The following is a 23,896-nucleotide window of genomic DNA, read 5'->3' as shown; positions in this document are numbered from 1 at the left end:
TGCAGACATGCTCTGCTCATCAGCCAGGCTATGGAAGCATCCCACAAAGTAGAGGAAGACTGGCACAGATGTTAGCTCAGGGCCAATCTTCCTCAAGCAAAAGAGGAGGACTGGCAACGAATGCCAGCTCGGGGCAAATCTTCCTCACACACACAATACACAATGGATATTTGCCATTTGATCAAATTTGGTATTCACTGAATTTCTTCAACAAACACCGAGGCACTTACTGTGGGCTCTGTCATGAGCTGGGTATTAAGAGACAAAGCTTTCTGCTTGTGGATAAATGAGTCTACCGAGGAATTAACCAAGAAGTATTTAGTAAATGCTTACAACGTGCTCAAAAACATGTCAGATATCACGGAGACACAAAAGAAGCAAAGAAGGTCAATCTCAAGTCTCAAAAAGCTTAGGACATGCTGGATCACACATTTTTAAAGGTGAAATATGGTAACAAACAATTACGTATTAGATTTTGTGATATAGATCAAATACGATCTGATTTTAGGATGGGGGAATATCGATAGGAGGGTATGCCCTTGAATTAGCTGAACACATCAGTAAAATTTAACCCTAACACTACAGTTAACTTTAGAGATTAGAACATTTAGGCTACAATTCCGTGGTTTATGAACCAGCCCGGCTGCACTAGCCTTTCTATTTTTACACCCTGGTTAAAGCTAAGCATTTGTCAAGTCACGGAGGCGGGGCAGTAACTACCCTTTCGGCTGGAAAGCAGGGGCTCGAGCACTGGGCTCCTCTGCGTCAGCAGGACGCTCGGAGACGCCACCGGGACAAGAAGCCGCGACTCGGGGATGGGCAGGCCAGGGAGCGGGGCTCCTCCAGCCCGCGCCCGCCGTCCTGGCCGCGCGCCCACCCCGCCCCACCTCCGCCTCGGGGCCCGCGTCGCTCACCCCGAAGCCCAGGAGTGGCCAGGCAGCGAGCCGCCGACCCGGAGCGGCGAGCCACAAAGACCGGAAGAGCGCGCCCGCGGCCTTCCGCTTGCGCGCCCTCCCGAGCCTCCGCCGGCACCCCCCGTGCTCACAGGCAGCCAATCAGCATGCATCCTGCTCTTCCCACCGCCTTCCGTCTGTAGCCGCCCGCCCCGCGGAGCCTCGAAGCCCGGGACAGGGCTATCGGCGAGGCGGGCGTCGTTCTCAGAGTCGCGTCTCCCGGGAGGGCAGAGCTTCCCGCCTTGGCCGCCTCCTACCCGGACCGTCTCCCTCCGCCACCCAACAAAATTGGTGCCACATCACTCCCCATTCACCTCACTTCCAATTTTCCAGACGAGTATTGAGATTTTCCTGTAATTCCCATGCGTTTCCAGGATCTCTGGCAGTAAACGCGTGGATGAATGGGCTGAAAAAGTGTGCTTATATTGCTCTTCCGTATGCATATCATGGAGCTTTTTCACAGCTCTATGCGTAGCTATGTTATGCCCATTTTACAGCCATTGACGCTGTCCGAAGTCTAGAGATGCTAAAGTCCCCGTAGTTCAAGGAGACTCTGGTGTCCCAGACTCTGCCCATCTAATGCGGGGTTTTCCCATTTTTCGCTGGAACCTAGCTGGCCTTAAGTCTTACTATTTACATTTTTCTCTGGCCGCTTAGTAGGTGAAAAATGATGCCTCATTTTGTTTTAACTTGCATTGCTTTTAAATTAGTGAGCTTGATGTTAAGATATTTCCCTCTCGTGTTTGTTGACCATTTTTGGTTCTTCAAAAAAATGGCTTTTCCTGTTTTAAACTGAGGTGTTACTATTTTTCTTTTATATTTGCGAGAGGTTTTTACTTGCTAAGGATATCAACTCTCCTTTGTTGCAAGTATTTCCCCTTTTATTTGTAATTATTTTTAAATGTTAGTACAAGGTGATACATACATAGATACAAGTTCTCCTTTGTGAACTAAGACAAAACATACATATTTGGGAAAAAATATTTCTTGGCACTCAGTTACTTGCTACGTAATTCGTAATCATTGTAAACTGACTCTAGCAATTTTACAAAGCAAAAGAACAAATAATTTTACCTTGTGTTTTAGTTATCTGTTGCTGTATAACAAACCACTCTGAGACTTAGTGACTAAAAACAGCAGGTGTTTTACTGCTTAATTCTGTGGTCAGGAATTCAGTCACAGCTTAGCAGAGATGGCTAGTCCATGCTTTATGAGGTGTCAGCTAGCATGGCTTGACTGGGACTGGGAACGTGCATGATGACTTCACTCACTTTGCTGTGGTCTTGCTGCCTTTTGGCTGGTGCTACTTGATTCTCCTCCATAAAGCCTCTCTCGTCGTCGTCCCTCATCATTCAGGAGTTCAGATTAAGTTTACTTACATGATGCCTGGCTTCCAACAGAGTGAAGGAGGAAAGGAAGATGCTAGTTCTCCTAATTAGGAAGGAAAATGCTTAGGTCTGGAACTCGCATTACATTACTTGGCTGTATTCTATTGGCAGAAGGACTAGACTCATGGCAACGGGAAATAGACTCCACCTTTTAATAGGAGGAGCAGCTTGAGCATAGGAGGAAATTTAGGCAATCTTTGCATCCAATCTACCGCACCTTGTTATATTGAGAAGCCTTCTGTTTAGGAATGGAACTGTTGAAAGAGAGAGGGAATGCTTGCAACTGCAGGAGTAGAAAACCTTACTAAATGTCCTTATGGTTTAAGCCTTTTTGTTATCCCACATAGCTAGATGTGTGGAGGTAAGGCCATTTCCAGCACTGGATAATTCAATGGCTTGGCAATGTTGTCAAGGACCCAAGTCCCTTCCCTCTTTTTGCTCTGCCAACTTTAAGGGTGTTGGCTTGTCCTCCAGTCTGGCTTCCCTTAAGGTCCTAAAATGGCTGTCTCAGTTCCAGATTACAGATGATATCCAGAAGCAGAAAAAGGAAACACATTTATCTTCTGCTCCTTTTTAAGACTAAGGAGAACCTCTTCCCCCAGAAGATTTTCCCTCATGTCTCATTAGTTAAAATTGCTTCTTCTGTCTATGCCTATCACTGACGAGGATGTCATGATAGGTTTAGGCCCACTGAGAGTCATATCCCAGGACTGGGAGGGGCCAGCCTCTCCTGAAGGACACAATCTGGGGAAGGTGAACAAAATTAGGATTACGTTTAAAAGGCAGAAATGTTAAGGGCAGAGAAGGGGTAGATAGATGAATGTTGAGTGTGCAATAGCAGCATCTACTTCAATAGGTAATTTGATTCCACTAGGTAAGAAAGTGAGACACTAGGAAAAAATTCAAATTCCTATCATTCCTTATAAGATGGTACATATATTTAAAATGTAAACCAATTACTTAGTTGCAAGAGATGTAGATTGGAGATTTATAGCTAATTTCTAGGACTTGATTTATTATTTAAAAAAATTTTCTTTTGAGGGAGATTAGCCCTGAGCTAACACCTGTGCCCATCTTCCTCTACTTTATATGTGGGACGCCTGCCACAGCATGGCCTGACAAGTGGTGCATAGGTCTGTACCCAGGATCTGAACCGGTGAACCCCAGGTCACCAAAGCGGAATGTGTGAACTTAACTGCTGTGCCACCAGGCTGGCCCCCTAGGACTTGATTGATTGATTGAGTGAGTGATTGTTTTATTTATTTATTTTATTATTTTTTTTCTTGAGGAAGATTAGCCCTGAGCTAACATCTGCTGCCAATCCTCCTCTTTTTTTTTTTTTTGCTGAGGAAGACTGGCCCTGAGCTAACATTTGTGCCCATCTTCCTCTACTTTATATTTGGGACGCCTACCACAGCATGGCTTGCCAAGTGGTGCCATGTCCACACCTGGGATCCGAGCTGGTGAACCCTGGGCCGCTGAAGCAGAACGTGTGAACTTAACTGCTGTACCACTGGGCTGGCCCTTGACTTATTTTTATTTTTTATAAATATTGGGCCTGAGCCAATCTGTTGCCAATCTTTTTTTTTTCTTTTCCCCAAAGCTCCCCAGTACATAGCTGTATATTCTAGTTGTAAGACCTTCTAGTTGTGCTTATGTGGGACACCACCTCAGCATGGCTTGATGAGCAGTGCTAGGTCTGTGCCCGGGATCCAAACCAGCGAAACCCTAGGCTGCCAAAGTGGAGCACGTGAACTCAACCTAACCACTCGGCTCCTGGGCTGGTCCCCAGGACTTGATTTAAATTCCCAGTGAGATAGCAACTGATTACCTTCTAAGAGCTTTAGCCAACAGTTTCCACTTACACGGTATCTTATTCTGTTTGGGCTGCTATAACAAAAATACCATAGACTCAGAGGCTTATAAACAACAGAAATTTATTTCTTACAGTTTTGGAGGCTGGGAAGTCCATGATCAAGGTGCCAGCAGCTTCAACGTCTGGTGGGGACCCACTTCCTGGTTCATAAGGTTGGTGAGTAAGGCTGTTTATTCAGTCAAGTCCAACTGCTTGAATTACTGTATCATTTAATAGTGCTCTGCTTCATGGTCTTCATCGGTGAGATAAGCTCGTTGAAATTCTAACTGTAAACCACTGTTCAATGATTAAGGATAGAGAAAATGTCTTCTGCTGCTTTAGGGAACTGGATCATTCCTTCATCCAGCAAATATTATTGAAATTCGTATATGTGAAATGCTGGTAAGAAAAGTAAGGGATTCAAATGAAATAAAAGATATGCTTCCTCACTTCACTTACCACTGTCACTCCTAGAGTATAATCCCCATGAGGGCAGAGGTTTTGTGTTTCTGCTGTTGTCTCTCCCCTATGGCCTAGCAGAGATATTTACAAGAGAAAGTATTGTTGCTGTTAAAGTAATTAAATAAGGAGGCCATTAGACTGAAGTGGGTCTAAAGCCTTGGCAGCCTACCTAAGCCAGAGTTAATTTTTGTAAATGCCTCAAGGTTAAGAAATTGAAACTTAAGGACAACTAATCACAAACAGCCAACTAGGCTTTCTCTAACAAGGCAACCACTTAAACTGTAGCCCAGCAGATAATCTCCCTGCTTTGCTTCTGAGTCTGCTCTGTAAGTCTTTCCCTTAGCTCCTGCCAGGGGAGTGCCCCTAGCCATTTCTGTTTAGTGCTGCCTGATTCCAGTGGATGTTCGCTCAAATAAAATCTTCAAAATTTTCATGTGCCTCAGTTTATCTTTTAACGGTGCTAAAACTAGTGATAGTAAGTATTTGAAGGATTCAAAGAAGTGGGGTATTCAGAAAGGAAAATTTTGAATAATATGTGTCGACTATATTTAAATAAGAACCCAGGATTTATTTTAATCACGCATAGTAGGATGACAGACACAGAGACAACTGCCTTTGAAAGAGTAGTTTATTGTCCCTAGTTCCTAGAGGATGGGAGGTCCTGCATGCCACACAAGGCCCCATGGGGTCACTCACAGGGAGAAGCAGAGAGAGAGAGAACTGGGACTAAAACGTTGTTATTATAGTGGCAGGAAGAAACTAGCTGGGGACGTCCTCTATTGAGCAGGAAGCAAAACACACTTGGAGGCTTATGGTTGGAGGGTTTGTAATAGATTTCTGACTGTCTGATGGTGGGGGTGTTTGTAAAAAACCTTGGGCCATTAGCATAGCCCCATGATTCCAAGATGCCAAATCATCAATTACAGAATATCAAGAATAGTTATTACAATATTATATTCTATTACTGTTACCATGATGTCACCAATTTAGCTTTGTACTTTTCAGAGGCAGATAATAGAGGTATTAACAGATGAGACAAGGCTTATTTGTGGTATCCAAGACAGTAAACAAAGGCCTTATTTACTAAGTTGTTTCTCTTTGCTTCAATATCAAAGAAAGCCCTTGAGATTGCTCATGAGATGCATTCTTGCCTTAATCATGCCTAGAACAGAGTTAAAGCTAGAGGTAGGCTCTTATTATTGTTTTACTTTTTTCCTACCTTTTCAGATTAACCACAATGACAAATCTCATCCTGACTCTTAATCCTCTCAGCCACTTCAGAAAGATTTTCCACTTGGACTCTGTTCTGCCTTAGGGGTGATTCAACAAGGATACATTCTAAAATTAGGGGGGAAAAGCAATGCCTTTCTAAATGCATGGAGTATGAGTAATTAAAAAAAAACTCAGCTAAAGAAGCTGAGCGAAACATTTTCTAATGGTTTTGTGGGTAGGAAATACGAGAGTCTAGAGAGAAAGTTGTTTTTAAAAAAGCTGTAGGACTTGAGCTCTAAAAGACACTCACCTCATTTCATTATAGCTATTATTTGTGGTAAGCTGGATGTGTTTAAAAATCTAATTTGGTTGCCTTGAGTTTGTATTATTTGCCTAAATTCTTTTGTTGTAGCAATCATCACTAGAAGGAGATTTAGGTTTTAACTGAATTTTTTCACAGAACAGTGAACTTAATTAATACTCATTGGGCTTCTGTTTGACAGTGTCTAATGAGAAATTAATTTCTTTCAATCTTGTTAGGTAGCATGGAGGTAAATAACTAATTTATATGCTATCCAATATTACCTTTAGGCCTCCTGAATGCCAAATATAGTTTTATTTTTAAATATTTTTCAGGGTGCAACCTAATTTCCTTACTTTTTCTGGATTTGTGTTACTTTTAAAAATTCATTATTTTATGTTATGTTTTCATGATTGAGATTATACTGCTGCAGGTAATAACACTTTTCTTAAAAATGTCTACTTCTTTTGGTTATATTAAAAAGATCCAATTGAATTCTGTTTTGTGGAACTTCCTTTATTCATATAATCTACCAGTGTGAAATTTGCAATCATGTATACAGAGACTACAGTAATAAGACAAACAATAATAAGAGCCTACAAGTTGACTTTCATTACCAGGAATGGAAATGGGGTACCCAAAGGGAACATTTGGGGCCAGCACTTTGGGGAAGATGGAACAAGTGGGTATGGGCAGAATAATGTAATGGTTACAAATTCAGGTTCTGGAGCAAGATTGGGTTCAAATCCTTGTTCTCTCAATTTTTAACTCTGTAACTCTGTGCAAGCTTCTTAAATTTTCTATGCCTCAGTTTCCTTTTCTGAAAAATGGCGATAGTTATAGTACCTACCTCAAGGTGGTTGTGAGCATCAAGTGAATGAATACATTTAGAATAGTGCTCAGTGAATGTGTGTTATTGGTATTTGGGGGAGGAGGGGTTGAATTGGGGAGGAGAGTGTGGAGGCCGGAAGAAGGAACTTTTCTGCAGGTCTGGATTTGCCTGATGGTAAGAATTATGTCGGGTCTTTGTTAAAAACACACATTTCTAGGCCTTCAGTTAGAATACTTACGAAGTATTCTGGGAATTTAGATTTTCTACAAATGCCTCAAATGATTCTTATTATCAAATTAGCTTGGGAAATTGTGATGTGTTAGAGTGTAGACTGAGAGTCCGACAGATGTGGATTCTGACCCATTCTTTAAACAGTTACGTCCAGGTGTCCACATGCACCAGGGACTGTTTTCAAGTGCTGGCTATACAGCAGAGATTAAAACTGACAAAAATCTCTCTTGTTTTGTTCTTGTAGACATTATAGTCTCCTGGGATTCCTGCTCCAGGAGGCCAACCAGGGGCTCCCTGAGGACTGGAATGATCTATTTAAACAGTAAAAGCTTTTATTTTCTTGTCACAAAAGCATTATGAGTTCATTAAAGAAAAAAAAAATAAATCAGAAACCGGGGAGCTCATGTTGGAGAGGGAAATGCTCAGCTGCCACAGTCCTGATGTTCATATGAACTGAAAGAATTTAGAAGAGAAAGAAAAATAGTGGTGGGGCAAGTGGTTTGGTGATGGTGGAGATGTCCAAGTGGTTTTACCTTCAAATGAGAAATTGAGCCACTTGACCACAGAAAAGCAAATATGACCAGATTTAGTTTCCTTGGCTTTTGGGTTTCTGTATTTACTATCTGATTGGCTAGTGGCCAAGCCTAATAGATCATTTTGACAAATGCCTTCAAAATTGCCCTTTGAAAGGGAAATTATGGCAGCTGAATTTTAGTTTTCTCTTCCCCCGGGAGGATAGGCTCAAACACAGAAATATTTTCACTTTGTTGATGGCTTCTTGTAAGAGGATATATTTGCCTTTGAAAACGATTTTGTTGCTCTCTTGTCAGTGGATACCAAAAAGCATTTGACAGTGGTTGGAATTGTAGTTCAATTTGACATAACTGGTGGCCTATCTCCTTCTAGGGCCAAAGCAGGAGTGGTAGCTATTTATTTTGTTTTGTTTGTTTTTAGTAAATGAATTAAAGAACACTAGGATTAAGATTAATATTGGAATGCTATAAATTTAATTCTGTAAAAAAATACATATGAAAGACAAAATAAGTTTTCTTTGAAACTCTCGAGTATCTCTGTTTTTATCCTTGATTTTCAGCTTCTGGATTTATTTCACACTGGGCATGGTGGTTTATTTATTGCCACTTCTTGTGTACTTTATGCTTTAAGTACAGTATAAAAAAACAAACATTACAAGCAAAATTCTATTTCGGACGTTGCTTTTGGGGAAATGAGCTGTCCTTTTCAGGGATATTTTAGACAGCTGATGCTCACCTCTTTAAGAGCCAAAGTTATTACATTTTTGCACATTCTAAATGTGCTGCGCATTATCATCCCCTTTGAAAGGGAGCATATTGAAAAATTTTAAAGCTATAATTTACTTTTATACTAAAGTATAATTTTTGGAATTTATGGAAGTATAGAGATAAGGATACTCTTATTTACTAGTCTACCTGATGCAATCCAGTGTCCTCTTACCATTCCACTGAAGTTGAACCATTGAAGATAGTGACCTTGTAACTGCCAAATCCAATGGCCTCTTCTCAATCCTTGTCCATCCTGAAATCTAGCATTTGTCGCTGTTGATAGCCTATCCATTTTTTTTTTTTTTTAGTGTCTAGGGCACTATTTTTTCTCTACCATTCCATCCACACTTTGCCTAGCTAGCTCCGCTTTACTACCTGCTTCCTTATATAGGCTTCTGTCGAGCCCATCGTCAACATTCTTTTCTTCTCCATATATACTCCTTCTCTCAGGGAGTAATTTCACCCTTCTGCTCATACATAAATGATCCCTAAATTCGTATTTCCCTTCCTGACGTCTCTACTAAAGGAGAAACTGTTTCTCTACTCTGAACACTTTTGACACCAAATGTATGGGTTTTCCACACCAAGCAATTCTCCAGTTCTCTGTGGACACCAACTGAGTATCCTGTAGTTTAAATCAGTTCTGACACTAACTCCCAGGAGTTAGCGTAGACCCCACAGGTTAAGGGCTCGGTCTATGCCAGGAACTGGGGATAAATACCAAATATATATTTCTTATTGTATCACAATATGACATCTACCAAGCCCCAACTCTTAATTTCCAATTTGTGTGACCATCTAACCCGGATAGTCCACCAATGCTTCAACATTTACACAGCCAAATGCAATTCAATTACCTTCTTCCATTTTTAATCTTATTATTAATAATAAATTATTATTATGGACTTATTATAATAGAATAATTGTTCTACTTTATTACCTTTCCTTTTTTCCCCTCACATTGTTATGACTAAGAAATTTTAGGGCCAGTGTAAAGGACCAGGAAAAACTGGTCGTTTTAAAACTCTGGTCCTTTTGAATCATCATCTGAAATAGTTCAAATTTGTCTTCTTTTCTTTTCTAGTATTTCAATTCAGGCCTTTTCGTCTTTCTTATAATAGCTTCTTAATTGATCTCCTTGGTTCCTATCTGCTCTCTTATTCTTATGCATCTTCCAGATTCCTGCCAGAGTCTTAACATGAATCTGATGATGTAATCATCCTATTTATAAATCTTTGCTGCCTTGCCGCACCCTCAGAATATCCCCTTACCATGTGTGTACCCTTACCATGCCCTTCAGCATCTGCCTCCTTCTGACCCATAGCTATTATGTCCCTGTGTACTCAGGCACCAGAGCTGATGGACTATTTCTCTCGTCCTACTCGGTTCAATTTCCTTGTCTTTGCTCTGACCATCATCTTCAATAACCTTTTTGCTTCTGGTTGAAATCTTCAGCATGTTGTTTTCCCTGTGAGAGCTTCCTCAGCCTCCTAGGAAGGGCTCTTTTATGATTTGCTCCTCTTGACTTATTCATGTTAGTACTCCTTGGACCTAGGGAAGTTCTTTGAGCATCTATTAATTTCTTTTTAAAGTTAAAGATACTTAGTTTTAGAAATTATCCTAAAAACACAATTTTTGTTACCATTTAGTTTTTTAATCTGGTAAATTTCCTTTGTTCAGTTTCTTATCAAGCCACACTAATATCATCATCATTGTCATCATCACTTTGACAAACATTTAACACATTTCTGGACTGGCTGTATACAACGGGGGTACAGAAAGATCTAACAATGGGTCCTGCACTCGCCAACTCAGTGAACCGCAGAGCAGACCTGGAGTGATGCTAAGGGATGGTGCTTCTTCCAGTGCTGCGCTGCCAGAGCTGAGACTGTGCAGAAGAGGATGTGCTACCGAAGTCTCCAGGTTCCATTTGGAATTCAAAGTCGTAACCTGATTCATACTTGACACGTTTCTGAGCTCACTGGCTTCTCTCCGATATAATTTTAAACAAGTCTCAAGTCAATTTTGCAGTTAAACGGGTCTAGTCAGTTTAGTTTTGTGTTTAAATAGCAACTGATTTCTCAGTCTCCTAGGAGACTGCATGGAAACTAGGGACTCAAATAATAACCCTTTAAATAGAGAGCATGTCAGGATCTCTTAGAGCTTTAGAATCGAGGAGTCTATTAATTAACAGTGGGTGTAGGTAAGCATGACGATGTGGCAGAATAAAATGAGATTAGGAAAACACACAAGCGAATGCATTCTGCTGTTGACTGAATCTAAACAAACTAAACAAAATAAATTCAAACCCAAACTCAAAGTAATTGTTTATCTTTTTTATCTAACTTATGCAACATTTTACCGTAATTTTTTTCCTGCTTTTTTTTTCTCCCCAAATCCCCCCAGTACATAGTTGTATATTTTAGTTGTGGGTCCTTCTAGTTGCAGCATGTGGGATGCCGCCTCAACATGGCCTGATGAGCGGTGCCATGTCCGCGCCCAGGATCTGAACCCTGGGCTGCCAAAGCGGAGCATGTGAACTTAACCACTCGGCCATGGCGCCGGGCCCTACCATAATTTTATTAGTCTATAAAAGGATCACATGCTAGTAAGATCCTACAGGTCTAATAAAATTTATGAAGATGTTGGCTGTCGGTCTAAACAGAAGTAACTATACCATCGAATCAATTCTTCTGTTTTTACTGAAGTGTTTACTTGAACAAGGAATGAGTAAATTAATTGAGCTAAAAATCCTCACCAGTTTTTGTAGCTACTTGATTGTATTATTATTGTTAGTATCTATGTTAATAATATGGTTATATATAAAGGGTTAGTATTATAAACAGTAAAAATATATCACGTTAATCATGTTTATTAGGCTCAAAGGTTATCAAATGTGCATATGAGAGGTGTTAGAGACGATACAAGCATTTTTCAGCTTCTTATTCTCCCAAGCTTCTCTTGTTCCTTTACCTCTCTCCTCTCTGGCTTGGCAGGAACCTTGCTAGTTTGTGTTGTGTTATACCTGTTGCGAATTAACAAGCAGGTGATAATAGCAGCAGTGGCAACACTGGATCTAGTTGTGAAATGGTTGAAACCATACAATGACCTCTACTGCTTTGGAAATACGGCTTGGCTGGCAGCAGCAGAGGACATAGATTTTTGTTTACCCTGTATTCCACAGTCCAGCCATTCTGTGGCAGTTCTGAATACTCATGAGGAAAAAGGTCACAGGATTTTTGAGTTTCCCTGGGACATGCTGCCACCTGTTGGCCAGATAAAGCAGGGCAGCTTCAGTAGGATCCCAGCCGAGCCCCAGTGTGATTTCTCACTCCCGCTAACGTTTACCACTTTCTGAACACAGAAAATTTGGATTTTCAATATCTAAAGGATTCATCAAATATTTGAATTATAAAGATAAATCATATAACAGCTTAAGGAACCAAATAATCTGGAATACTTTCCACAGAGTTACGTGAAGACATAAATCCTGTAAAAGAGTAAACTCTTATTATAGCTACTTTTGAGTTGTATAAACAGAAAATTAGCCTTGGAGAGTTTTATAGTGAAACTCTTAAAAGTGATGGCATACATGAAAACTAAATAACTTTGGCCTAAATGAAAACGTTGGATATTTTAAATGTCATTAATATATAAAATGTGTGCTATAAAGCCTACATTTTGGGGATATTTAATTAACTCAACAATGTTTATTAATCACCACTGAGCCAAGCACTCTACTAGGTCTGTGACTACTATAGTGACTAAAAGACAGAGGGTCCTCCCTCGGAAGCCTGTCTAGAGGGTGACACAGAGCCATCAACAGAATTCTGGAACAAGATAAAGCATAGTATATGTAGAGTGCTCTGGGAGCACGGAGGAGGGACTTCAAACCCCAGCTTGGATTGTGGAAAATACAAGACAAAGCAGATTAACATAAATATTCTTTAACAGGCATGCTAGTTTACAGAAGACAAACACAGACTTAAACTTACATCTCCCATAAGGAAAACTTAAACGCCAGTTTCATATTGTCACATTTCTGTCTAAAGTGTCTTATTCATTGTAAATTTTCCTTCTTTTTCTTCTCTCAGGGAAAAATACTTAAATTTAGAAAAATTGTGTTCTCTTTCCATAATTAAGTTGTAAATCATTTAGTGACTAAAACTTAGACTGAAATGACCAGAGGCTGTGAAAGCATATGTATTTATAATCTTTTGCTTTTCATGATCACTTAGCAATACTGTAATCATGCTGTCCCTCATTTTATAATTTAGGTACATATTCTGTAAAGAACCACCTCTTGAACTTTAAATAGATTTTTAGGTCTGTAGGTCTGTAAGTTTTGAGAATATAATTCCTTTCAGCTTTTAAATTTATTTTGTTTAAAATGAAAGGGCAAGTTGCCAGCCTGTAATGAGTGAATGAATAAAATAAATAGATGAGAAAACAAGTGAATAAATAGATAAGTAAATAAACACATACACACGGAAAATTAGCTATTGAAATATTTCAATCTTTAGGTTACTTTTGTAATAAACTGTAGATGTCTTTTTTTTTAAAAAAAATTTATATGCGTTTAAAATAGTGTGGCATGTCTATATCTTAGAATTTCACAAGGTTCAGTTATTAGTGCCTTTAAAATTTCTGAAAATATTTTTATCATTGTTCCTGACAAATAAAAATGGCAAGCAATAGGATATATTGGAATATATGAGGAAGCCATTTGGTATAAACCTAATTCAGCCTGACTTTGTTTTTTCCGAAAGGGCCTGACTGTGGCCATTGAGCATGCATTGTATATCTGCTTAGACATTTTGAGATAAAGGTGCAACTTCCCTCCCCCTCCCAACGTTGGCATCTCTTTAAAGATTAAGCATCTTTCTTTAGGCTGGGAACTGATTGCAGCGCTCATCTGTGACTGCCCAGCTCGAGGCAACAGACCTGCCACCCTGCGGGGTTCACTGAGACAGCAGGCCTATCTGCTGTTTCCATCAGTCGCTGTGCTGACAGAGCAGCCTCATGACTATTGTAAAAGGGACATTTCAATCATATGTGAGACATACTCTTTGAGGGTATATAACCACCCTGTGTACCCCCACTTCTTTGGAGTGCTCTGTTCCTTTGTGGAAAGACTCTCTCAGGTTATAATCCTCAGATTTCAGCTCAGAATAAACTCACCCAAATTTTCATTTATAGATTGGTTATGGATTATTTTCGGCAGCATTCCTATCTTAAAGTAAATTTTAACTAATTTCTTAGACTGTTAAATGGGAAGTCATCTTTCAGCCTTTGACCCAGGGGCCCTTTGCTACATCTTAAGACTCCCAGTTTCTGATTAGAAAGTCTTGACCAGAATATTTCCAGTAAAAAAAAAAAATTCCTTGAGATCCCTTTTAATAGAGGTTAAAAATGAATAAAATAATCTTTCCTAATCTGCTTTAAAGTTGTTTTTAATCCAGTTTTTGGGTAAAGTTTTTGGGATAAATTTTTGGGTGGTTTGAAAAATAGCGAAAGGTATAAAATGAAAAAATTTCCTTATCCACTCAGTCCCCACCTGCCTGCCTACCCTCTGGGTAGTCAGTACAAGTGGTTTGTTATGTATCATTCCAGAGTTACTTTATGCATATTTAAACTAATCAAATATATTTTATTTCACCTGTTTTATTCAAAAGGTAGCATACTATATACTGTGTTTTCACTTTGCTTTTAAAAAAAATAACAATAGTTTCAATAAGTGAGATCTTTCCATATTATTTACCTAAAGAGCTTTCTCGTTTTTTTACAATTGTGTAATATTCTATCATGTAAAATTAAACCATATCTTCTTCAATGTCTGCCTCCTATTGATGGACGTTTAAGTTGTCCCTAATTTTTTGCTGTTGTATACAAGGAATAACTATATACATTTTTTTAAATTAAGATTGTCACCTGAGCTAACAACTGTTGCCAATCTTTCTTTTTCTTCTTTCTGCTTTTCCTCCCCAAATCCACCCAGTACATAGTTGTATATTTTAGTTGCGGGTCCTTCTAGTTGTGGCACGTGGGACGCTGCCTCAGCATGGCCTGACGAGTGATGCCATGTCTGTGCCCAGGATTCGAACTGGTGAAACCCTGGGCCTCGGCAGCAGAGCACTTGAACTTAACCACTCGGCCATGGGGCCAGCCCCTATATACATTTCTAAATAGGATTATTGATCTTTTCTTATTGTTTTCTGTGAATGTTTTTTCCTAATTCATTCCTTTTTTTTTTTTTGAATTTTTTTGTTTTTTCTCTCCAAAGCCCCAGTACATAGTTGTATATCCTAGTTGTTTGTCCCTCTGGTTCTTCCATGTGGGATGCTGCCACAGCATGGCTTGAGGAACGGTGAGTATCTGTGCCCAGGATCTGAACCCATGAACCCTGGGGCGCTGAAGTGGAGCATATGAACTTAACCACTACACCACTGGGCCAGCCCCTGTTTTGTTTTTGCCATGCAGAAATTTTTTATTTCTATATAGTCAACTTTGTCAATTGTTTCTTCTATGGCTTCTTTTTTGTATCATGGTTAGAAAAGCCTTCCTTACTTCAAGGTTGTAAAAGAAGTTTCTATTTTCTTCTGGTACTTTTATTGCTTTATTTTCACATCTAAGTCTTTAATCCATTTAGAGTTATCTTGATGTAGAGTGTGGGTCTAACTTTTTCTTTTTTCCAGGTGCTTATCCAATTGTTACAACACAATTTATTAAATAGTCCAACTTTCTTGATTAATTTCAGATACTACCCTTTTCATATACTAAATCCCCATATGTAATTGATTTATTTCTTGGTTTCCTATTCTGTTCCTCTGGATTTGTCTGGCTATACATGCGTCGGTTTTCCTAATTGGCTTTTGACTTATTGAACATTAATATGATTTTTGCTTGTTTTTGTTCAATGAATGACATGGAGTTATAAACGTCTTGTGCTTTGAGAGGCATATTTTGATTCTCAGGGTATGGTGTTTTATTCACAGATGATAGAGTTGCCCATGCCTGCATCTTGATATGTTCAGTGTCTAGTTCTTTTGTTTTTTCTTCCTTCAGACCAGTGTTTTCTTAGATGTGTTGGAGAGATGCTTAAGACATTTTATTAGCCAAGTTGGCTCCCAGATAATATCTGTACAATTTGGACATGAGCTAGATCGTGTAAATGATCAAAGATAAAAATAGGACTTGATCTTGCCCAGCTCTGCAACACAGGAAAGTGAGAAATATGAGACTAATCATTTAGTATTCACAGAACAGTTTTTCTTTTAATGTATTATTTTAGTTATTTCTTACCATAACTTGGTAGATACTGTTATTGCATTTTATGGATGACAAAACCTAGGCACAGATTGGTTAAGTGAGCCCAAGTTCACACAGGGAGTGGTGGAGCCTGGATTTTGAACTTTGGCAGTGTGTTTTGCTTATTTCATTTTGTTTTTGAGATAACTACCAATTCACAGGGAGCTGCAAAAATCATACAGAGATGCCCTGTGTATCCTTTACGCAGTTTCCCCTGATGGTTACATAAGATATAATATAACCATTGGGGAAACCAAGTAAAGGATTATGTCTTACAATATTAAAACTAGAAAATCGGTACAATGTGTGTGTATAGTTCCATGCCATTCTATAACGTGTAGATTTGTTTAACCACCGCTGCAATTAAGATACAGAACCAGTCCTTCACCACGAATATCTCCCTCAAGCTATCCCTTTATAGTCACACCCACTCCTAACCCTAACCCTGGTAACCACTAATCTGTTCTCCATGTTTATAATTTTGTCATTTTGAGAATATTATATAAATGGAATAATATAGTATGTGACCTTCTGAGAAGGAGTTTTTTCACCCAGCATCATGTCCTTGAGTGCCATCCGAGTTGTTGTGTGCAGTTTGCTGTAGACAGCCTATAGTTGGGTCATGGTTTTCATCCACTCTGCCAATCTCTGTTTAATTGGTGAATTTAGACTATTTTTATTTTAATGTAATTATTGGTATGTTAGTGTTTAAATATTCCATTTTATTTTTTGTTTTGTTCGTTCTCTCTGTTTCTCCATTTTGCCTTCCTGTGGATTACTAAAACATTTTTTAGATTTCATTTTAATTTATCTATGCTGTTTTGAGTGTATGTCTTTGTACAGCTTAGTGGTTGCTCTAGGCATTATATTACATATGCATAACTCATCACAGTCTACTAGTATTGACATTTACCAGTTCGAATACGGTGTAGAAACCTTACTTCCTTTTAAGTCCCTTTACCTCCCCCATTTTTAATATAATTGTCCTAAATATTTCTTCTATATACATTAAGAACCACATCAAATAATGTTATATATTTTTTGCTTTGACCATCAAACAATTTAGAAAACTCAAGAAGTGAAGGAACATCTATTGTATTTACCTAAATTTTTACTCTTTTTGTTCGTTCTTCCTTCCTGATGTTCCAGGGCTCCTTCTTTTATCGTTTCCTTTCTGATTCAAGAACTTCTTTTAGCTATTCTTTTAGGGTAGGTCCGCTGGCAACAAATTCTCCTCCTTTCCTTTCATCTTAGAATGTCTGATTTCTCTTTCATTCTTGAAGGATATTTTCACTTGATACAGAGTTCTTTTCTTTGAGTACTTGAATAATATTCAGAGTCTTCTTATGTGTGTCTTATGTATAATGTCCAGGGATTTTAGCTGTACTTGGCAGGAGGAATAGGGAGAAGTACATTTATGCCATCTTTTCCTGGAACCAGAAACCCCTAGAACAATTTTTAGTACTTAATATTATTTGTATTCAGATTTGGAAACTGGAGACTCCAGGAGTTCTCTAATGTATAGTTGAGTTTTTTTTCAAGTATGCTAGAATTCTCACTAGTGGTATTAAAATCACATGTCCTGAAGTCACCAGGAAATGATGTCAAGAACAAAGCTGGAGGCATCACACTCCCTGATTTCAAAATATACTACAAAGCTATAGTCATTAAAACAGCATAGTACTGGCACAAAAACAGACACACAGATCGATGGAACAGAATCGAGAGCCCAGAAATAAACCCCACACATCTACAGACAGCTAATTTTTTGCAAAGGGGCCAAGAACATACAATGGAGAAAAGAAAGTCTCTTCAATAAATGCTGTAGGGAAATCTGGATGGCCACATGTGAAAGAATGAAATTAGACCATTATCTTATACCATACACAAAAATTAACTCAAAATGGATTAAAGACTTGAATGTAAGACTTGAAACCATAAAATTCCTAGAAGAAAACGTAGGCAGTATGCTCTTTGACATTGGTGTTAGCAGTATCTTTTTGAATATCATGTCTCACCAGGCGAGGGAAGCAGAAGAAAAAATAAACAAATGGGACTACATCAAACTAAAAACCTTCCTTCCACACAGCAAAGGAAACCACCAACAAGGTGAAAAGACAACCCAACAATTGGGAGAAGATATCTGCAAATCATATATCAGATAAGGAGTTAATATCCAAAATATATAAAAAACTCATACATCTCAACAAGAAACCCCAAACAACCTAATTATAAAATGGGCAAAAGATCTCAACAGACATTTTTCCAAGGAAGATAAACAGATGGCACATGAAAAGATGTTCAATGTCACTAATCATTAGGGAATTGCAATCAAAACCACAATGAGATATCACCTCACACCTGCCAGAATGGCTATTATTAAAAAGACAAGAAATAACAAGTGTTGGAGAGGATTGGGAGAAATCAGAACCGTCATACACTGCTGGTGGGAATGTAAACTGGTGCAGCCACTGTGGAAAGCAGTATGGAGATATCTCAAATAATTAAAAATAGAACTCCCATATGACTCAGCTATTCCACTTCTGAGTATTTATCCAAAGAACATTAAAACGTTAATTTGAAAAGACATTTGCACTTCTATGTTCATTGCAGCATTATTCACAATAGCTGAGACTTGGAAACAACCTCTGTGCCCATCAGCAGATGAGTGGATAAAGATGATGTGGTATATGTACACAATGGAATACTACTCAGCCATAAAAAAGATGAAATCTTGCCATTTTTGACAACATGGATGGACCTTGAGGGTTATTAAGCAAAATAAGTCAGAGAAAGTCAAATACCATATTTCACTCATATGTGGAAGATAAAAAACAACAACAAACAAACGCACACACAGATATAGAGATTAGATTGGTGGTTACCAGAGGGGAAGGAGGGAGGGAGGAGGACAAAAGAGGTGACAGGGCACATGTGTTTGGTGATGGATGGTAATTAGTCTTTGGGTGGTGAACATGATGTAGTCTACACAGAAATTGAAATATAATGATGTACACCTGAAATTGACGTGATATTATAAACCAGTGTTACCTCAATAAAAAAAAGAGAAAAGATTGAAGCTTAAGATATTGGATGCAAAATGTAGATGCATTTCTAGGGAATGTAAAATGATTTATTTACCAAAAGGAAAAGACATCAGAGTACAAATAAAAATACCAGCTGAATGTGCCCAGTGTTTGTCACCTATTCTCTTTTGGACTGATTACTTTCTGGGCATTTAATGAAATAGCCCTTTGTGAAAGGAAAGGACTCCTTTCCAAAATTACACGTGCAGCATTTTAGAGAGACGCACACTCATTAGTGTTGATTGGAGTTGTATAGCTCATACTACCCAGGGTATTACAGCTCGCTTTGTTAGTGTCTCATCTACTGCCAGACTCCCAAAAGGCCCTGAATCTGGCAAGCCCACAGTAAGATGAAATGCATAGCTATTTCTTTAAAAAAAAATGCACTCCAAGCTGTTCTCTGTAAGTTTTAAGCTTAGATTTAATCAAGTCCAGCCAAAATTATTCCACCCAGGAGCTATTATCACATTCCTTCTTTTGAAAGCAGCTAAAACCACGGAATTGTTGGCAGTCACATCCAATCCTTTAGAAACGAAAAATTCTTATAGCCTCCCAATTCCTAACTCCAACCTCCTTTTCCTGTTTAACATGTTTGTGAAGTTATTTGGGAAAAAAAGAGAAAGACTTGGAGTTTTAATTTGTAAATCTTCAATTTAATGCAAAATAACTTTCTGCTGATGAAAAGGATATGGAATCTGGGAGAAATAGTAAATGGAAAACTCTAGTTTATAAGGGGATTAATACAGAGAAATATATATATAATGTACATGTATATATATATTTTTTAGCTAGAAAAATAAAACATGAAACAAAAACAAAACCCAGGAGATAATGGCAGTAACCTCAGACCAATGTTAAAACCCACTAGTTTTTCTTTATTTAAATGTTTTTTGAGCTGCAACTCCTTGAAAAACTCGAAGCTGGACTGAGCCATAATCCCCTCTGTCCACATCTGTTTCTTCACCTTGTTTTTATAGATGTTCACATGAAAAGGAAAATGCTTACAGTTATATTCTACTTACACCTTGTCAGAACTGTCTGTGGTTTTGTTTGGGATCTATTTCTGTTATACACGATAGCCACTTGCAATTTCATAAACGGCACTTTTTGATTTGGAAGGACAGTTCACACTAGGGAAGGCCCTTGAAAGCTGATCGTGAGTGGTGCACGATGTGCTCATTCTAAGCAAAATTGACAAGCGTGCTTTTGGCGCCTTCGTAAATCAGTCCCATGTTTCTCTTTCCTGAGTCCACCCATCCCACCCTTGGGCCCTGTCCTGAGGCCTGATTCTACTTTCGCATGGCTGTCAACAAATTTTTGCTAACATTAGCTTAAGGTATATATAAAAAATGACTTAAGTAAGGTATGGTTCCTTCCAATCTTTTTTCCTTTTATGTAGGATCTTTGGAAGATAAAAAAGTGCTTTTCCTCTGCCACTCTGCCTGCCTGAGGCTAGCAGAAAAGACACAGCATGCCATCTAGAAGGAGTGTGGACCCCTGGTCTGTGCTTGCTTGATATGAACATTAGGCTTTTTATGAATTATGGAAGCCACTTCTGGGAGGAGAAGGGCTCTAACCTGAACAAATCACTGGAGTCCAGCCATCCAGGGCGCTCAAGGGGAGAGCTGAGGCTAAAGACCTTACCTGGTTGGGCCATGGATCCAAATCAGAAAGTGTCTGTTCATTAAATTGCAGTGGCCATCTGCTTGCTTAATCATGTGCTTCTTTTTTCCTTGAGGCTGACTATCATTGTCTGGTCTGACCCCTTTTACTAATTAGCCTAAGCTAGATCTTTAGGTGAACCACAGGTTCATTTTATTCTGAATGGAGTATGGCTTTATTTACTCTTCCATTTGGATAAACAATTTGAAGGAAAATTAAAAAAAAAGTATTTTTGTTCTAAAGTTTACAAGGGCTGCGTTGAAATTTGGCTTTTGCTGAGTACATTTGAATACTCTCAAGTGAATTTTTATTTTCTTCCTTTTCTCAGTTTGGCAGTGAAGATGGTAATATTTACATTTATTGTTTTTTTAGAACTACACAGTATTCTTTACTAAGTAATACATATATATTGTAAGGGATCCAGTTATATAGTAAAGAGACAAAATTTAGATTACTAGTGCTAACAGTTTGGTATGCATCCTTTTGCTAAGATTTGTTTGTATAAATACATGTGTGTGGGATGGATTTAAGATCTAAGTGTAGCAAATAAAGCTATTGGAGAATATTTGTATAATGTGGTGGGATGGAATGTAGGAATGAGGGAGGGGAGCTTCTTAAGCAAGATGGAAAACCCAGAAGCTTAGAATCAGATTTGAACTACATTAAAAGTTTAAACTTTCTGAAGATGATAACCAGTTTGGGAAATTGTTTATAATTCCCAAACAGTTAAATGCTCATTATAATTCCCAAACAGTTGAATGCTTATTTCAGTAAGCATAATGTTTCAAGGTCCATCCACGTTGTAGCATATATCATACCATTTAGGCGAGGAATTCCAGGGTCATGGGGACATGGAGCATGTTCTAGAATGGGGATGCCTTTATGCGAAGAGGAAAGCAATGAGAGGGAGACTAGAACAGAGGCCCAGGACATGATACAATGCATGAGTATGGATGTTGTATTATTTATAGAAGCAAGTAATTAGAAATGTTAAACTGCCTAACAGTAGAGGAAAGGTTGAGTATATCCCCTTAATAAGAAACAATAAACCACTAAAAACTTCCATCTGGGAGGCTATAGAGCAACATGGAAAAGGTTTGCTGTGTGTAATATCCAATGTGAAATATCCCGGCCACAAGACTGAATGGATACTATGACTTTAACTACATAAAACATCAACCAAAGAAGATTCACTTCTAGGAATTTATCCTACCAATATACTTGCATACCTGCATAAAGAGCTGAGTACCAGAATGCTTGTTGTGGCATTATTTGTAATAACAAAAAATTGCAAACGAGTGATTTGGTATTCTATAGGGTCTGGGTAAATAAGTTATACTACATCCATACATTGAAATATCATGCAGCCATTAAAAAGAGTGAGACAGGTCTAAATACCAATATGAAAGTATCTCCAGGAAATATCCCAGGTTAAAAAAAGCAAGATGCATGTAATATATTTCTACTTGTGTAAAATAAAGGATTTTGTATGCATGAAAAGTCGACTAGATGGAAATATTACAAATGATAGTAGTTTTAAGGTGGCAGAGATGTGGGTGATGACTTCTCTTTATTTTCCAAACAAGGGAAAATGAATGCCTAAGCAGCCATGAGAGGAGGTTTCTTGAGCTCTAATCACCTCTTCCTATGGTGTTGGGTTCTGGCGCTCCTTCAGTGTGAGCGCCCTTGTCCGTATCACAAGTCTTCATTGCCCCTGTCGTGTTCAGGGGCAGAGTGCTATGATTCGGTTTCTTTTAATGCAGTCATCTTAACCCTGAGTATGTCTGTGCATTATAAAATGATGGAAAATATGGATTCTGAACTTCATATTGGGTTGCATGATATAGCTACTCAAGAGAGAAGACTGAATTGTAGAGAAATCTTTGGCTTTGGCTGAGATTTCCTAACTGGTTTATGTTAACATTTTTTGTTAATGATTTCTGGCACAGTCTCGTGAATAAAACAAGGCACCTGGATGTTTTTTGGCTTTTCTAACAGAGCCTTAACTTGCATTACTTTACCTCAGATGTTGGACATTGTGCTTCCTCTCATACTTACACTTCTGACTCTTGATAACAATTTGGTCCTAGTAGAAAAATTAAGGCAGGTAACTTCTGCAGCCAAAGGATCTGGTGCTATTTTGAGAAGCCTGGACTATGGAGGTGAGAAAATCAATTAAATCCTCTGAGTTTCTACATTCTCAGCATTCTGTGAGACTTAGCAAACTCATAAATCTTTATCTTTCATTGGCCTTCTTGGCTATACAGGTGACATTTCAAGGGCTAAGCTGGTATCTATTTCTTACGAGCAGCACCTGTGGAAGTGCCTGAATTGTTAGTCCAGGTTGGATTGCCAGTTGATGCTGAATTTCTGCTCTAGTCGTTGAATTCCAATGCTTTTTATTCTTTTCAAAATTCTTGGTAATAATTACATAAATAAGTTACTACTATTTTTTTTTGGCACAGATAAAAAGGAAATGATCCTAGATTGATTAAATCTTATTCTGGGCACAGGCAAATTGTTTATGATTATAGCTTTCTTAATTGGAACATAAACTAACTTTTAACTGTGGCTTATCTCCTAAAAGATATGATTCATTAAAATTGGAGAAATTCTCTTGATTTATGCATTCAGTTTTCACAGCCCTGTGGAATGCTTCATTCAGATTAGTAAATAACCACATTGCCAAGTTATGCTTGCAACCTGTGTTCTAATTAGTTTGGGATGGCAGCTTATTCATAGGAATCCACATAATTAACCGGAAAAAAGGGTGTTTTATTTTTCAATTGAATTGTTGTTTTAGATCAGAGTTCTATTGCATTTTTTACCTTCTATTTTTTGAATTTGAAATCTTTCTATTTATTCAAGAGACAGCACATTCTGTATATTTATTCTTTGAATGTTGCCTGTTTTCCCCCCAGGAGGTTATCAGGTTGATAATGGGGAGAGTAAGACATTTTCTAAGCAGAGTTCCTGACTGATTTGAAAATTATTTTTCATTGTAAAATTTGGCAGGCAGCAGAGTATGGTAAAAACAACGTGAGTTCTGAAGTTAGGCCAAAGTTGGAGGGCTGATGTACTAATTACTAGTTACTTTATACAACTTACTAGATGTGTTCATTGGCAGATTAAGACTTTCTAACACACTGTTGCTTCAAACATAAAGGAGACACATAGTCTTTGTCCTACTAGGGACTTGTGAGACATAATAGAGAATAAAGGTCTGGTTTTCAATTTGGCCTTTAATAAGCATTCATTGAGTACACACCACATTCTCAATATCTTTTAAAAATAAATCTTCCATA

General features: G+C 38.3%; 1 protein-coding gene across 5 annotated transcripts in view; it reads right to left on the bottom strand.

Moving 5' to 3' along the window:
- Window positions 1-23,896, bottom strand: part of ZNF397 (zinc finger protein 397) — an 83,666-nt gene that overhangs the window by 46,425 nt on the left and 13,345 nt on the right. Inside the window, exon 1 of one of the 5 annotated variants that reach the window (XM_070629904.1) lies at window positions 915-1,025. The exons of 2 other annotated variants lie outside the window; for them this stretch is intronic. The gene's annotated coding sequence lies outside the window, so the exon portion shown is untranslated. Of the gene's footprint in view, window positions 1-914; window positions 1,026-23,896 lie in introns of those variants that run through there. 2 more of the 5 variants (XM_008529446.2, XM_070629903.1) reach the window with 2 other exon arrangements.

Source organism: Equus przewalskii, chromosome 7, assembly GCF_037783145.1.
Source record: "Equus przewalskii isolate Varuska chromosome 7, EquPr2, whole genome shotgun sequence".
Classification (NCBI taxonomy): Eukaryota; Metazoa; Chordata; class Mammalia; order Perissodactyla; family Equidae; genus Equus; species Equus przewalskii.
Note: the sequence above shows the minus strand (reverse complement) of the source record. Positions and strands in the feature narration are given on the sequence as shown.